This window comes from Triticum urartu, chromosome 6, assembly GCF_003073215.2.
Source record: "Triticum urartu cultivar G1812 chromosome 6, Tu2.1, whole genome shotgun sequence".
NCBI classification, from domain to species: Eukaryota; Viridiplantae; Streptophyta; class Magnoliopsida; order Poales; family Poaceae; genus Triticum; species Triticum urartu.
The window spans coordinates 202,501,090-202,507,809 of NC_053027.1; positions in this window are offsets into that span (position 1 = coordinate 202,501,090).

The window sequence follows — 6,720 nt, forward strand, 5'->3', positions numbered from 1 at the left end:
TGAACCTAAATAAGTGTTATTTGGTGTTTGCATTGAGCATGAATATGATTTGATCATGTTTATTACAATACGTTTATTCATTTAAGTTAGAGAACAATTGTTGTTCTGTTTACATGAATAAAACCTTCTATGGTCATACACACCAACGAAAATGGTTTGTTGGATCTCGATTGTAGTGATACACATATTCATAATATTGAAGCCAAAAGATGCAAAGTTAATAATGATAGTGCAACTTATTTGTAGCACTGCCGTTTAGGTCATATTGGTGTAAAGCGCATGAAGAAACTCCATGCTGATGGGATTTTGGAATCACTTGATTATGAATCACTTGATGCTTGCGAACCATGCCTCATGGGCAAGATGACTAAGACTCCGTTCTCCGGAGCGAGCAACTGACTTATTGGAAATAATACATACTGATGTATGCGGTCCGATGAGTGTTAAAGCTCACGGCAAGTATCGTTATTTTCTGAACTTCACAGATGATTTGAGCAGATATGGGTATATCTACTTGATGAGACATAAGTCTGAAACATTTGAAAAGTTCAAAGAATTTCAGAGTGAAGTGGAAAATCATCGTGACAAGAAAATAAAGTTTCTACGATCTGATCGCGGAGACAAATATTTGAGTTACGAGTTTGGTCTTCAATTAAAACAATGTGGAATAGTTTCACAAATTCATGCCACCTGGAACACCACAGCATAATGGTGTGTCCGAACGTCATAAACGTACTTTATTGGATATAGTACAATCTATGATGTTTCTTACCGATTTACCACTATCGTATTGGGGTTATGCATTAGAGACAGCTGCATTCACGTTAAATAGGGCACCATCTAAATCTGTTGAGACGACACTATATGAACTGTGGTTTAGCAAGAAACCAAAGTTGTCGTTTCTGAAAGTTTGGGGCTGCGATGCTTATGTGAAAAAGCTTCAACCTGATAAGCTCGAACCCAAATCGGAGAAATGTGTCTTCATAGGATATCCAAAGGAAACTATTGGATACACCTTCTATCACAGATCCAAAGGCAAGACTTTTGTTGCTAAATTCGGAAACTTTCTGGAGAAGGAGTTTCCCTCGAAAGAAGTGAGTGGGAGGAAAGTAGAACTTGACGAGGTAACTGTACCTACTCCCTTATTGGAAAGTAGTACATCACAGAAACCAGTTTCTGTGACACCTACACCAATTAGTGAGGAAGCTAATGATTTTGATCATGAAACTTCAGATCAAGTTACTACCGAATCTCGTAGGTAAACCAGAGCGAGATCCGCACCAGAGTGGTACGGTAATCCTGTTCTGGAAGTCATGTTACTAGACCATGACGAACTTGCGAACTATGAGGAAGCGATGATGAGCCCTGATTCCGCGAAATGGTTTGAGGCCATGAAATCTGAGATGGGATCCATGTATGAGAACAAAGTGTGGACTTTGGTTGACTTGCCCGATGATCGGCAAGCAATTGAGAATAAATGGATCTTCAAGAAGAAGACTGACGCTGACGGCAATATTACTGTCTACAAAGCTCGACTTGTCGCAAAAGGTTTTTCGACAAGTTCAAGGGGTTGACTATGATGAGACCTTCTCACCCGTAGCGATGCTTAAGTCTGTCCGAATCATGTTAGCAAGTGCCGCATTTTATGATTATGAAATTTGGCAAATGGATGTCAAAACTGCATTCCTGAATGGATTTCTGGAAGAAGAGTTGTATATGATGCAGCCGGAAGGTTTTGTCGATCCAAAAGGAGCTAACAAAGTGTGCAAGCTCCAGCGATCCATTTATGGACTGGTGCAAGCCTCTCGGAGTTGGAATAAACGCTTTGATAGTATGATCAAAGCATATAGTTTTATACAGACTTGCGGTGAAGCCTGTATTTACAAGAAAGTGAGTGGGAGCACTACAGCATTTCTGATAAGTATATGTGAATGACATATTGTTGATCAAAAATAATGTAGAATTATTTTGCAAAGCATAAAGGAGTGTTTGAAAGGAGTTTTTTCAAAGAAAGACCTCGGTGAAGCTACTTACATATTGAGCATCAAGATCTATAGAGATAGATCAAGACGCTTGATAAGTTTTTTCAATGAGTACATACCTTGACAAGATTTTGAAGTAGTTCAAAATGGAACAGTCAAAGAAAGAGTTCTTGCCTGTGTTACAAGGTGTGAAATTGAGTAAGACTCAAAGCCCGACCACGGCAGAAGATAGAAAGAGAATGAAAGTCATTCCCTATGCCTCAGCCATAGGTTCTATAAAGTATGCCATGCTGTGTACCAGATCTATTGTATACCCTACACTGTGTTTAGCAAGGGAGTACAATAGTGATCTAGGAGTAGATCATTGGACAGCGATCAAAATTATCCTTAGTGGAATAAGGATATGTTTCTCGATTATGGAGGTGACAAAAAGGTTCGTCGTAAAGAGTTACGTCAATGCAAGTTTTTGACACTAATCCAGATGACTCTAAGTCTCAATCTGGATACATATTGAAAGTGGGAGCAATTAGCTAGAGTAGCTCTATGCAGAGCATTGTTGACATAGAAATTTGCAAAATACATACGGATCTGAATGTGGCAGACCCATTGACTAAACTTCTCTCACAAGCAAAACATGATCACATCTTAGTACCCTTTGAGTGTTGGTCACATGATGATGTGAACTTTGGGTGTTAATCGCATAGAGATGTGAACTAGATTATTGACTCTAGTAAACCCTTTGAGTGTTGGTCACATGATGATGTGAACTATGGGTGTTAATCACATGATGATGTGAACTATTGATGTTAAATCACATGGCGATGTGATCTAGATTATTGACTCTAGTGCAAGTGGGAGACTGAAGGAAATATGCCCTAGAGGCAATAATAAAGTTATTATTTATTTCCTTATATCATGATAAATGTTTATTATTCATGCTAGAATTGTATTAACCGGAAACATAATACATGTGTGAATACATAGACAAACAGAGTGTCACTAGTATGCCTCTACTAGACTAGCTCGTTAATCAAAGATGGTTATGTTTCCTAACCATGGACAAAGAGTTGTTATTTGATTAACGGGATCACATCATTAGGTGAATGATCTGATTGACATGACCCATTCCATTAGCTTAGCACCCGATCGTTTAGTATGTTGCTATTGCTTTCTTCATGACTTATACATGTTCCTATGACTACGAGATTATGCAACTCCCGTTTACCGGAGGAACACTTTGTGTGCAACCAAACGTCACAACGTAACTGGGTGATTATAAAGGTTCTCTACAGGTGTCTCCAAGGGTACATGTTGGGTTGGCGTATTTCGAGATTAGGATTTGTCACTCCGATTGTCGGAGAGGTATCTCTGGGCCCTCTCGGTAATGCACATCACATAAAGCCTTGCAAGCATTGCGACTAATGAGTTAGTTGCGGGATGATGGATTACGGAACGAGTAAAGAGACTTGCTGGTAACGAGATTGAACTAGGTATTGGATACCGATGATCGAATCTCGGGAAAGTAACACACCGATGACAAAGGGAACAACGTATGTTGTTATGCGGTCTGACCGATAAAAGATCTTCGTAGAATATGTAGGAGCCAATATGAGCATCCAGGTTCCGCTATTGGTTATTGACCGGAGACGTGTCTCGGTCATGTCTACATTGTTCTCGAACCCGTAGGGTCCGCACGCTTAAGGTTTCGATGACAGTTATATTATGAGTTTATGCATTTTGATGTACCGAAGTTTGTTCGGAGTCCCGAATGTGATCACGGACATGACGAGGAGTCTCAGAATGGTCGAGACATAAAGATTGATATATTGGAAGCCTATATTTGGATATCGGAAGTGTTCCGGGTGAAATCGGGATTTTACCGGATTACCAGGAGGTTACCGGAACCCCCCGGGAGGTATATGGGCCTTAATGGGCCTTAGTGGAAGAGAGGAGAGGTGGCCAGGGCTGGGCCGCGCGCCCCTCCCCCTTAGTCCGAATAGGACAAGGAGAGAGGGGGCCGGCGCCCCCCTTCCTTCTCTCTCTCCTCTTTCCCACTTAACGAATCCTATTCCAACTAGGAAAGGGGGGAATCCTACTCCTGGAGGGAGTAGGACTCCTCCTGGCGCGCCCTATGATGGCCGCCCCCCCCCCCTTTTGATCCTTTATATACGGAGGCAGAGGGCACCCCTTAAGACACAAGTTGATCCACGTGATCATATTCTTAGCCGTGTGCGGTGCCCCCTTCCACCATAGTCCTCGATAATATTATAGCGATGCTTAGGCGAAGCCCTGTGACGGTAGTACATCAAGATCGTCACCACGCCATCGTGCTGACGGAACTCTTCCCCGACACTTTGCTGGATCGGAGTCCGGGGATCGTCATCGAGCTGAACGTGTGCTAGAACTCGGAGGTGCCGTAGTTTCGGTGCTTGATCGGTCGGGCCGTGGAGACGTACGACTACATCAACCTAATGCTTCCGTTGTCGATCTACAAGGGTACGTAGATCACACTCTCCCCTCTCGTTGCTATGCATCACCATGATCTTGCGTGTGCGTAGGAATTTTTTTGAAATTACTACGAAACCCAACACAATATGATACAGAGAAGGATACTGGAGAGCTAGCGGCCTATCACCTAACCACGTATCCTCCCAAAACCTTATTGTTGAGCCGTCCCCAACAGTAAACTTCACCCTATGGAAGAAAGTATCCTTCACTCGCATGAGTCCCTTCCAAAAGGGTGAATCATTAGGTCTTATAGCAACCTGGGCTAGAGTTTTGGAGTGTAAATACTTGTTGCATAGAATCTGGGCCCACATTCCTTCGGAATGCAGCGATAATCGGTATAACCACTTACTCAACAAGCATTTATTTTTCACCTCGAGGTTTTCAATCCCAAGACCCCCCTGGTCCTTTGGTCGACAAATAATATCCCATCTTGCCAGACGATATTTTGTCTTAACCTCGTCTGATTGCCAAAAGAACCGAGATCGATAGAAGTCTAATCTCCTGCGTACCCCTTTGGGTACTTCAAAAAAAGACAAGAGGAACATCGACATGCTCGTTAGTACCGAATTAATTAATACTAGCCGTCCTCCATATGACATAAGCTTACCCTTCCAGCAGCTACGTTTCTTCTCGAATCGATCCTCGATACATTTCCATTCTTTATTAGTCAATTTCCTATGATGTATTGGAATGCCAAGATAACTAAAGGGCAGCGATCCCAGTTCACAACCGAACAGTTGCTTGTATTCTTCTTGGTCCTCTTTGGCCCTTCCAAAACAGAAAAGCTCACTTTTGTGGAAATTAATCTTCAACCCCGATAATTGCTCGAAGAGACATAGGATGAGTTTCATGTTACGAGCTTGAGCAAGGTCATGTTCCAAAAATAATATTGTGTCATCCTCATATTGTAAGATGGATACCCCCCCCCCCCCCCCCCCCCCCGTCCACCAGATGGGGGACTAGTCCACCAATCAGCCCCTTTTCCTTGGCCCGGCCTATGAGTACTGTCAACATGTCCGCCACAATATTAAACAGTATTGGGGACATTGGGTCACCCTGCCTCAGGCCTTTATGCGTTTGAAAATAATGGCCAATATCATCATTAACCTTTATTCCAACACTGCCTTTCTGGACAAAAGAATCCACCTAATTCGTCTAGGACTCATTGAAACCTTTCATGCGCATAGCTTGCTGTAAAAAAGGCCACTTGACCTTATCGTACGCCTTCTCAAAATTCACTTTAAATATCACTCCATCGAGTTTCTTCGAGTGGATTTCATGTAAGGTTTCATGTAAGACAACTACCCCTTCTAGTATGTGTCTTCCAGGCATAAAGGCAGTTTGACTTGGTTGCACCACCGAGTGTGCCACCTTTGTCAGTCTGTTGGTGGCCACTTTCGTAAAGATTTTGAAACTGACATTCAATAAGCATATGGGTCTGAATTGTTCGATGCGGATAGCCTCCTCCTTTTTAGGTAGAAGAGTGATCGTGCCAAAATTCAAATGAAACAGTTGAAGATGCCCATTAAAAAGATCATGAAACATAGGCATAAGATCATCTTTCACAATATGCCAACATTTCTTATAAAATTCTGCCGGGAACCCATCTAGTCCCGGTGCCTTGTTTGGTTTCATTTGATCTATCGCCTCGAACACCTCCTTCTTAGTGAAAGGAGCAGACAGGATCTCATTCTCCTCTAACTGCAACTGAGGGATATCTGCCCGTACACTCTCATCTAGAGTCACGGTGTTATCTTTCGGAGGACCAAACAACTGCTTGTAATAGTTGGAGATATAAAGCTTCAAATTCTCGTGTCCAACAACCGTTTCCTCATCATGTTCTAGCTGAATGATTGTTTTCCTCCTATGCTTGCCATTCGCAATCATATGAAAAAATTATGTATTGTCATCCCCTTTTACCATCTTAAGAACTTTGGCACGCAATGCCCACTTCATTTCTTCTTCTTTAAGTAACGAATGTAATTTGGCCTCGGCTTCCGACTTGCAAGCTTGCTCGGTCCAGCAAATTCGTTTCCGCCCGTATATCTAGCGTCTGAATTAACTGGAGCAGCCTCTCCTTCTCTTTTTTTCCTCCTGAATTAACTGGAGCACGCAATGCCCGACCGTTAGTTGGCCGTTACTTGGCGACGATGAGCGTATTCAGGACCTCCATGACGGTGACAAGAACATTGGGGGCACTGAATCGACCAACACAAACGAACAAAATGGA